The sequence below is a fragment of the Dermacentor albipictus genome, unplaced genomic scaffold (genome assembly GCF_038994185.2).
Source record: "Dermacentor albipictus isolate Rhodes 1998 colony unplaced genomic scaffold, USDA_Dalb.pri_finalv2 scaffold_40, whole genome shotgun sequence".
Taxonomy (NCBI): Eukaryota; Metazoa; Arthropoda; class Arachnida; order Ixodida; family Ixodidae; genus Dermacentor; species Dermacentor albipictus.
Window position 1 is genome coordinate 1,677,447 of NW_027225594.1, and position 10,379 is coordinate 1,687,825.

A 10,379-nucleotide genomic window follows, 5' to 3' on the forward strand; every position below is an offset into this window, starting at 1 on the left:
GAACCACTGTTGAGGTGTGGGCACGCGAATCGAGTTCTACGGTTCATCGGAGAATGACCAAATCAATGTAACGCTCCTACGGCGATGAAATCAGTTTTGTGGCATCATTAAACGTTTTCCATGTGCTGTACGACTGCATAGACGATGCTTTAGCAAATGAATGCGAGCGAATACCCTTTGTTTACTAGCGCATAAAGGCAGCATAGTTTGCCAGGCAACGCGAGGCAAGGGTTCGGACACCGAAGCCGCGGGAGTACACGGGGCCCCTCTTAGCGTGTAGCCGTGCTCACAGCCGCGCATCGTAGCAAAAATGCAGACTTCGGGAAGTAGCAACTCGTGGTCCCTTTACGCATAAACCAGTCTGCCTGGAAACGCACAAGTGTCGGTCGCACTTGCAGGCTGAAGAGCGCAGCCATGTGATCGCGTGTTCAAACTAAGAGTGGAAGACCGAATATGTAGTACACGTACACCATGCCACAGGCACCAGCGGCAAGTTATTCATTCTCACGGAGCGTTGGGGCCCGCTCACGCCTCTGCAGTAAATACAATGAGCTGTTTTAATTTCCTAAATTGCGGCCACAGAAGGCTATTCGGCGAGGGACTCGCAAGAAAAAAACAAAAAACAAAGCCAGTAAATAGCACATTTACTCATCTTTATGGTTTCGTCGCTCCTAAATTCGAACCACAGCTCGAGCGATTTCTGCCGCACTTGTCATGTTTGCATGCGCAATCTTTGGACGGTGTACGACGAGTCTGTGCATTCTTTCAAGCCGCAGCAAACGATGTCTCCTGCGTTCAACACTTCTTCACCTTCAACCAGTCACCGAACACGCGTTTCTGAACCCCCGATGTGGGTCATAATACATCCCAGAGTCAGTGGTCTTTGAAATGAAGACATGACAATACCACGCTGCGGTCGGAAACACTATGCGATCCGATGCAGCGTGTACACTAGCCGGTGACGTCTGCACGATCCCCTTAACGACCGCCATATTGAATTTCGAGTAGCGCCACCTATAGGCGGTGAAAGTTGCGAATATAAAGTCAAAATCTTGGCGCCTCATAGTTTGCGAGTCACTGCCGCTTCTATATAAGAGCTATCGGCGGAATGCACGGCTGGCGCACTCGCGTCACGAGGCCAGCAATATGGCGGCACATTTCTGCGATTGTAATTTGCGCGATATTCCCCTCCTAAAATGGAAGCGACCACGCGTGATGGGAAAGAAAGTAGGTCGCGCAATAACCTCCTCCCCCCTCCATTCTTTCTTATTCAGCGCGTGCTGGACATAATATGTACGTATGTGCGCGCGCTCGCCGAGCCGTGAGATATAACAACGATTCGAAACACTTCCCGCAGACCGCTTCCCACTTCTTGCTCGTACACACACGCGCGCGCACACACACACAAACGCGTACAATTTTCCTAGACTTCGACTCCTACGCCCGCTCGGCCTGACAGATAGCGGGTCGCCAAAGCGTGCGTTGACCGTCCTCCGTGTCAGTTTAATGAACTGTCTCGCTTGTAAATCATGCGGTTAGGTCGTTGGCGAAGCGAGGACGTCCGTCGCTGCCGTCCCCCTTCCCCATTACTGTCTAGTCCCCCCCTCCGAATCGCCCATTGGCGTAAGGCTTGGCGGGAAGCTATTTTACGCGCCACTGAAGTCATACGCGCCGGGAGCCTCTCTGCGTAGATTCTGCGCGTACCGTACATTCATTCCGCAGCATATTGCGGGCTGCGATATGAATGTCCCTGTTTACGGCTGGCATTCGTGGGTCACTTTGGATGTTTAGCCCTTCCTTTCCAGATTGTTTACGCTTCTTCGGGTTTATTTGTTTCCTTCCATGCTTGCGCGTGCGTGCGTGCATGCGTGCGTGCAATAGAGAGAGCTAGAACGTATCTGTGTTCGTACATGCGCGTGTGTGTGCGCTTATGAGCATGTGTTCGCGCCGTCACGCAGTGTTTTGTTACTTTTAATGCACAGTGACGTTACTTTACATTGTCATGGTTGGCGCTTTCTGACGCTATTTCTTCAGGAAAGCGTGGGTAATGTTTCTTTGCGATGTGTGTAATAACCCATGAATCTTGGCTACCTGGAAGTCGATTTGATTTGGTTTCGTGCTTGATAGGGTTGGCCACTTTCTTGCAGAAAAAAAAAAAGAAACGACTGCAACGTGCAAGCAGATTTCTGATTATTTCGTTGTTCAGTTTTTTTTTTCTTTTTGCGAAGCTCCTAGTCAAGTTAGGTTGTCGCGGACGTCTTGACAGCGCAATGCGACTGCAGTTTCTTTAGCGCATTAAGACAGCACTTTCTAACTTGAGACCGCAGTAATTGTTCAATAAGCGGACAAGAGTTGAGAGTCTTAAACTCATCAAGGCGAAAGCTTTAGCCGAGCCTGTTGAGCCGAGGACACATATAAAACGCTATAGTGGATATGCCTAACTGCTGTCCCATTGCCAGCAAAACCTCGACCAGTATTTCCGGATAAGGACGAGCCTTAATATGGTTCGACCGCTATTCGGTGTCCAACCAACGCTTGCCGGAGTGTCGTGGCTAACGCAATGACCTCGTAAGGGTTGGCCACTCGTTCTTCAATCATTCACTGTGGGATATCGAACGCTGTCTGCACGCTTAGAAATGATTCCAGGGTACGAGCCAGGTCGTCAAGCTTTCCTCGGTGACAACCGGCTCTGTTCCATTCGCAACTCAAATCAACATTAGGGGGCGCTGCGAAGCCTGGCCCGGTCTGGCTACACTGTGCAGTATGGCGGCTTTACGGAGGTCCCCGCGTACGCTTTCCTTGGTGAAAACTTTAAGTTTGTTGCACTGCGATGTTAATTCGCGCTGTTTTGTGGGGGGAGAACGGGTAGTGGACGCCGAGCACCTCATTTTAGTCGGTACCAGTGGTACAAAGAGTAATTAAGTAGAAGTGGTCGCGCGTGTGTGCAAACCTCCGGCGTGACAGCGGACCCGCACGAGATTGTGGTGAGAATCGCCGACGCATTCCGGGACCCATCGATCGTGGAGGCAAAGTGTTCGTGCACTGCTGGATTGTCGCAAAAGTGCAAGCACATCTCGGCTGTTTCTCCTGGCACCTTATCCTGGAACATTTGGCGTAGTTGTCAGTCCCTTTAATGTTTCATCTCTACATTGCGTTTCAATGCTGTTCATATTGCAAAGATCGTAGTAAAGTGAAATGTTCATGTGCGTGCACCGTTGTAAGCAGAAGAGATCCTATTATGTGCCGAACTGCAACTTAGCTTCACCTTGTGCTGTGGCGCTTGGGGTTACCTATCACAATACATATCCTGCTTTTTTTCTTTTTTTGCCGACATGACTGTTCGTTTCCTATGGCTCATACGTTATTGTTTCACAATTTGTGCTCGAGCAACTGCGTGATATCAGTGGCGACTCAGGCAGAACTCATGAAACCAACTTTTGTTGTCTTTGTTAGTGCCCTTAAAGGGGCCCTGAAACTGGCATGCCGCATAATATAGATACCACGACCACCACAAGCTCTGTTCGCAGGACGATCGGACAGCCGTGTGTATTTATTAGTCTCTGTAAGTGATGTAGCTCCAGGCGTCCATCTCGCGTTTAGAGAGTGCCACACATGCCTGAACCACAAGTAGCAATGTGTAAAAAAAAAAAAAAACTTGACCAGGACCTTGCTACCTTGCCATGCACCGTGTAGCTTCCAGCACACTAGCTGAGGAGAAAGGAGAAAGCAATGCATCAGTGCAATAACTACTAATTCCGCTTACAGTTCAATGATTCGAAAAATTTTTGCAGCAGGCGGTGTCCTTTTGTAGTGAGGTAACTATGATCAGTCGGAAGTGTTTCAGTGCCCCTTTAAGTGTTTGTTAAGTGTTTTAAGTGCATGTTAAACTTTTATGTCACTTACTTTCCATTTATTGATATGTTGATAGTAAGGACAGCTCTATATGCTCTCTGGAGGTCAATAATTATCATTGACTGATGTTAAGTCTGCACAAGTGTATCCCCATGTTGTATTACCAGTCGTTTAGTTATGCTTCCCAGGACAGCCATTTGCACTGTATTCAACAAACTGGGAAGAAGTATAAATTATGGTACATATACCAGCTGGGGTCATTTGAATCAAACCATTCTTTAAGAGTACTCAACTCTGGTGGCCAAACTTTTTAAATACTCATCGTATGCAGGTTTGACACTGTTCCATGTTACTTCTCATGTTCTGTTTGGCCAGATATACCCTCATATGCTAAAAAGTGCAACAAAAATGGGCTTGAGTAAAACGTATGAGGCAAGTACAGTGAACAAAATATTGAGTGCATGTGGTTTATTTTGTGAAAAAATACAAGTAAGGAAAGGGACAACAAACAGCCATTGAAGAATAACCACAACTCTATGCACACAGATCATAAGTGAACTGCAAATATCTCGGAATACCATAAGATGAAAACTTGCATCAGAATGCGTAGTGTAAATCAGCACTTCAATGAAGAATACAAGTTGCAAAAGAATGTGCATTGCTAATTTACAAAAAGTGTGTTGAAGTTCAAGTCTGCAGGTTTGGCCAATGCAAACAAGTGCAGCAAGTAGATCACATGGCAACGACCGTGTCTGAAAAGTATGAAGTGGCTGAGTGGCATAAAATATGCTGGATTTCCAAACAGAAGACCGCACTTACTCTCAAGGCCGCCACGCTTTGATGGAGCCAAGGTCACACGCACAAATGCCTCTATGCAATACAGGCTACTTGCAATATCGCCAGCCATGGCACGACTTCAGGTGAATCACCTAATGCCGAATATGCAAACGTGCCACTGGAATTCATCTTTTGGTGGCACAGCCAGAGTTACTTTTAAAATTTCACACATCAACTGAGCATTCTCTGCAATTATGTTGCTACATGTAGTTAGAGAACAGTTAAAAAGGTGACTCAAGAATGCAGTGGAAATATGCTTCAATTTCACCAATGTCAATGCAATTGTTTTTACACATAACTGGTGCCGTCCTGAAAGTGGATGAATTTTTGTGTAGCACGTCACACGAGCATTCAGAACATCGAATGATGGCAGGCCTGTGAATGTATTTACGTTGCTACTATTTATCGTGTTCACAAACTTCTGTGGAAAAGTACCCGATGTCACTTGGGCAGCCTTGCTTTCTGTAAGCCTTGTCCGTGAAGCCATTTCTAGTAGGAAATTTGCCACGTCTTTTTCTTCTCTTGAGTACTCTGCCATTAATGTCCGGAGGCCAGGTTGGCAAGCACATTCCTGTCACAAAACAAAAGCAAGAGTTGTAATGTCTGACATATCTGACGCGAAATGCAGCTTCTTTTTGTCATTCCAATAATGCACGTCAATGTATTAAATTCAATGTTGGAAGTAGGAAAGCCAGGCTTTTTGCATCAGTTAATTTGCACCCATCACCCACCACAATCCTTTCACGAAGTTAATCCAGAACACATGCTGTCGGCTAGGTAAAGACAGCTACCACATCACAAATATATAGAAAAAATAAATTGCCATATTTGCTATGTCCTTGTCCCTTATGGTGTTTGCAAGGCTTTGGTCCATGCTGTTAGGGGATGGGAAATCGTCCTGCAATGTCAGATAGAGTTCAGTTCAAGAAACCAGTGGTTAAGCAATGTGTGCACAAGTTGCAATTAATGTGCACCCATCACACACCACGTGCTACAATGCTTTTACGATGTAAATCCAGAAAGCATGCCACCGTCTAGGTAAAGACAGCTACCACAACACATACATATACAAAAAGAAATTACCATATTTCCTTTGTCACTTATTTGGTTCATGCTGTTGCGGTCAGGGGATGGGAGATCGTCCTGCAATGTCAGAGTTTAATACCAAGGAATTAGTGGTGAAGCAATGTGTGCACAAGTTGCAGGCAGCCAATTTACCATGGTGGTCGTGCTGACAGGTGCATGGGGCAACACCTTTGCTTCTAATGGGGAGGCAACAGTTTCTTTGCTTGATTCATTCTGTAATGCATTTAAAGGTGTTGACATCTATTGCATGCTTGTAGACATGGTGTATGTACCATAAGCATATAAGTGCTGCACCATGTAGTCAAATTAACTTACTCTGGCTGACCGATACACACGTCGGCGAAGTCTTGCCAGTGAAAGCTCTTTCATATGAGCATCCTTGTTCTCATCATAACATGACGTCCTTGGCAGGTTTTCAGTTGGTACTGCATTTTTTTCAGCCGCTGTCTTTGACATGCTACATCTGAAAAAAATAAATGAATTGTTTATGCTTTATTGTGCCTCAATATGGGCTGCACCAAGAATTTTTTTCTTTTTACCTCAGAAACAAGGCCACAATATTTATAAAAAAACATTTGCAAGGAAATGAAGCACGGTTTGAGTGTGCAAGGCTATGCAACGTTGTACACCGAATGTAGCATCTGCAAAACGTAGTTGAAAGCTGCTCATAACGCAAAGTACACAGGTGCAAACACCACCACATGACCGGAGTAGTTTTGCAACTGACTTGGGGATGATTTAATGACACCGATAAAGCTAGCTTAGGCACTAATACTGCACATACATATGCGACACGTCAGTAGACGGCGGACGCCGTAAATTTTCCTCGAAACTAGCAAACGCGTGTAAAATTGACATGTGGCTGTCGCGTAAGTGGCAAACTTCTGCAATGAACGCGATAGGCTCGCCGTCGGTGCGAAATACCAGTGTCATATGGCCACTCTTGAGCACGTCGGAGATTCTCAAGTGCAAGTGGCAAATTCGTAATCAGTCGCGCTGGGAAGTGCCCGCGTGCAGTGCGCCTGTGCTGCAAGTTCATCCGCACCACGCATGATATTTATTCCGCTTTAGCATGCCACATACGTGGCACGTTTACACTCAACACTTCCCGAACTTGCTTGTACATCATTCGTAAACATTTGAATCTCCGACGCACGTGCTGGGCATCAAAAGCCTCCCGAGTTACAGCCGGGTGTAGCCAACGAGCGCAGAGGTGACGTTGCTCGCAGAAACCGCTGTGAAGCGTCGAACATGAGCTCTAATTACAGCCAATGTGGTTAACGAGTGCAGAAGAGACGTTCCTCGGAGAAACCGCTGTGACAGGTCTCGAACCTGTGCTCGTATTTCGCGTTGCGGCTAACATATGCAGCAAATAATGCATAGCCCAATCGCCAGTGCCCGCAATGCGAAACGTGTTTACATAAGGTGACACAGCAACATGTATAATGGCCACGCACAATGGTCATGCATTAGGGTCGAGTTCACAAGTTCACAATAGTGTCTCACCTGGTAAGGAGAAATTATCCCGCGCAAAATGCCGTGAGCAAACAGTCACTGTAAGCGTCACAGCCTTGCCGATGCGGAGGTTAGCGATCCACCTGGTTCTGCGGCTTCAGCCTTTCCACTCGGAGGGAAGTGCGTGAACGGAAATATCGCTGTCCTTCCATCTCGCTGGCACGCACCGAGGAACACAGCAGAACTGCTTGGCCGTTCACTTTTTCTTTGCTAGCAGCTTCATTCTTCCGTCCGCGACAGCAGCCTCTACGGCACACACGGCGACTGGACCTCCGTATTTCGTTTCTCCCTACTGCCGCTAGGTGTCGCATGAATTGCTGGAGTTGCGAATATCGGTGTCATGGCTTCCGAGATCTGGTGGCGCGAAACTTTTTGTCTCTGAGGCTGTGCCTGAATGACCGGCAGCGGGTATGTTAACGCCGAGTTCGAAAAACCCGAGTAGCGTGGCCACTGCCAGAAATCAATACGTTTCTTTCTCTAGCCTAGACCTCCGAGATTCGTTGACGCGCAGCGCGCAATATGGGAAACCACGCTTCATCCTTTGAAAACTGTAGCATAGATGGTATCGCGCGAGAACTACGCTTGCGTGTCGCGCCGGTACGGCATGCGGAAGTCCATCGCCGACGATACGGCATGCGGAAGTCCATCGCCGACGATACGGCATGCGGAAGTCCATCGCCGCTTGTTTCGATCACCTGTCTTTTATGTCGCCAGTCACGTCGCTGTGTGCTTCTCGGGAAATAGGCACGTAAAAGTAAGTCGCGCAGCGAAGGGTCGGCCGAGAAGGGAGTCTCGAACTTCACGTGAACGTGCTCGAACAATGCCCACGGTGCTTTGTTCGGCAACAGTCGTGCAAAGTTCTGTCAAGCGAAAAAAAAAAAAAGGAATACTTTGAGAGCTTGGCACAATAGGAAGCGATTGTTGTGTAGCGGTCAACGAAACTCTGCACCGTGCGGCAATACAAGCGTATCCAAAGCAAAGAAGAAAAAAAGGAAGCGATACAACGGTATAATATAAATTTTTTCTCAGCAAAGTGCGTTCCTCACTGCGGCGGCTCGTGGGATGGTTGCAGAGGATTCTGTTTCTCGTTATTTCATTGGTTAACTCGTATTGGACGAAGTGAAGAGTAACAATGACACTCAAGATGGCGCCGTGACAAATTGGATGACTCCAGGCACGTGCGTCATTCGGGTCACAACTCGCCGTCCGTTTCGAGCCAACGGCGCAGTCCGGCGTCGGAGGCGAGCTTCTTTACATTGTGTTTTCTCACCGACAAAGCTATGTGTGTCTTCTTGCGTAAGGCGTCGTTTTAGAAATTGCGACGTTGCGACGCAAGCGGCCTCGGTTTTACGACATACGAAACTATAGAGCGAAACGTAAGAACATTAGTACGAATAAGAAAAAAAAATGGCTGTGGCTTAGCTAAGGTTACGCCCAGGATGCGAAGCATACTAGCCTTTATTTTAACGCGACAGCGTTAAGGAGCTCGTGTCGCAGAAAAGCCGTTGTCGTCGGTGTCGGTGTCTGCGGCGTTGCACTTCATGAATAAATCGTTGTCGCGCCGAACGCTGTGTTGCTCGACGCTCACCGCGTCCGATGCGGGGGGCGACGCCGCGAGCGACGGCGCGAGTTGGAGCCCCGTTTCTCCTCTGTCGTGACGTCACGGTGTCACGTGGTATTGAAGGCGACACCGCCGCGCCTGAGAAGCTGGGTTGAGCTCTAGTAATATGCTTCGCATAAAAAAGAAATCTCACGACGAAAGAACAAAAGAAGGATGGAGAGGCGATGGATGGCTTGCACTTGCGTCATCGTGTGGCTGCCACGTCGGAGTACAATAGCACAGCGAGCAGCTACGCCTTATCGAAATCCACTCGCACACCAAGAGAAGCGCAGTGGAAGCCGCGTCGACTACGCCTGAATACGACGCCCGCGATGCGAAGTGAGGGCTGTCTATAGTGCCAACTTCGAAGGCCCGGTCATATTCGTTGTCTTGAAGTGTTCGGCACACTGAATGCGACACACTGTCAAGGTGAGCCCGTTTCCTGCACTATCGTCCTTGCTGAACGCGTCGTATTCGTCGCAGATGTTTTGCAGACTCGAAATGCAACTGCCCGTCGGGAGCCAGCGAATGACGTCTAGTTAGGTCGCGTGTGCGTCACTTTGCCGCGTTTAATCGTAACGTTTGTGGCGTGCGCTGGCGGGATTGCGGCTTAGCTTTATGGTTTCGGTATATATTCGCCGCGGGGCCGGTTTCCCTGAACCGGCGAGTCAGTGTTTCGACGCGGTAGCCCACTGGTTATGGCGTGGCGCTCTCGGGCGTAGGACACGTATTCCATCCAGTACGCGGCGGCTGCATTAAAGTGGGGCAAGAATGAAAAAAAAAAGAAACAAAAAAAGACACGTTCGTGTACCGTGCATTGAATATACGTTAAAGAACACGAGGTGGTCAAACTTACATCCCGAGACCCCCAATACGGTTATCCACGTAATTGTGTCGTAGCTTTGGATCGTAAAAGCCTAGAATTAATTTTTAAAAATTTTAGTCAACGTTTTGATGACCTTGGAATAGGCCTACTACTCTGACGACATGACAAAAGGGCTCATTAACGCATTTTTGTTTTTTTCTCACGATTCGTTGTTTGCTAGCTGTAAGGGTTGGAGGTCGTAGGGAGGAACTTGGGGGGGGGGGACAGGACTAGGTGAGCAGTGTTTATTTACAGATATTTACATTAGAACAAGAGATACATTCGACAGTCTAGTGTGGCTCCCAAATGGAGCACGCAAGACGAAGCATACAGCATGCGAGCACCAAGCACCAAACACACTGCTTGTCGAGCACACAGCTCACGAGCACGATCACAGAGCACACAACCGCTGCTTATAAACACTCCGTTCTCCCTAGATCCCTAGGTGAGGGACAAACGTTCGACCAGTTATCGTAGCCGAGCCGCCTTTTAGCAGGAGAGCTTACACACGCACACTTCCGCACAGGTTTCACGATCCCCACCGTGGCCAGACGGTCTTCGCAGAACTCGGGGCTTACGTCTGGAAAGGTGCGTGGGACGGTGCCGCCAAATACGTTCCCTCGT

The 10,379-nt window shown here is 48.1% G+C and overlaps 1 long non-coding RNA gene across 2 annotated transcripts; it reads right to left on the minus strand.

Moving 5' to 3' along the window:
* Nucleotides 1–4,305: 4,305 nt before the first annotated feature.
* LOC139052855 (uncharacterized) lies at nucleotides 4,306–7,304 on the minus strand. Of its 2 annotated transcripts, XR_011510091.1 has the most exons (5): nucleotides 7,282–7,304; nucleotides 6,091–6,238; nucleotides 5,908–5,988; nucleotides 5,773–5,832; nucleotides 4,306–5,260 (listed from the first exon to the last, which is right to left on the minus strand). It is a non-coding gene; the product is annotated as an uncharacterized lncRNA (long non-coding RNA). The 2 variants fall into 2 exon arrangements; XR_011510090.1 differs by lacking the exon at nucleotides 4,306–5,260 and having other exon boundaries at nucleotides 5,466–5,832.
* Between the last annotated feature and the right edge of the window lie 3,075 nt (nucleotides 7,305–10,379).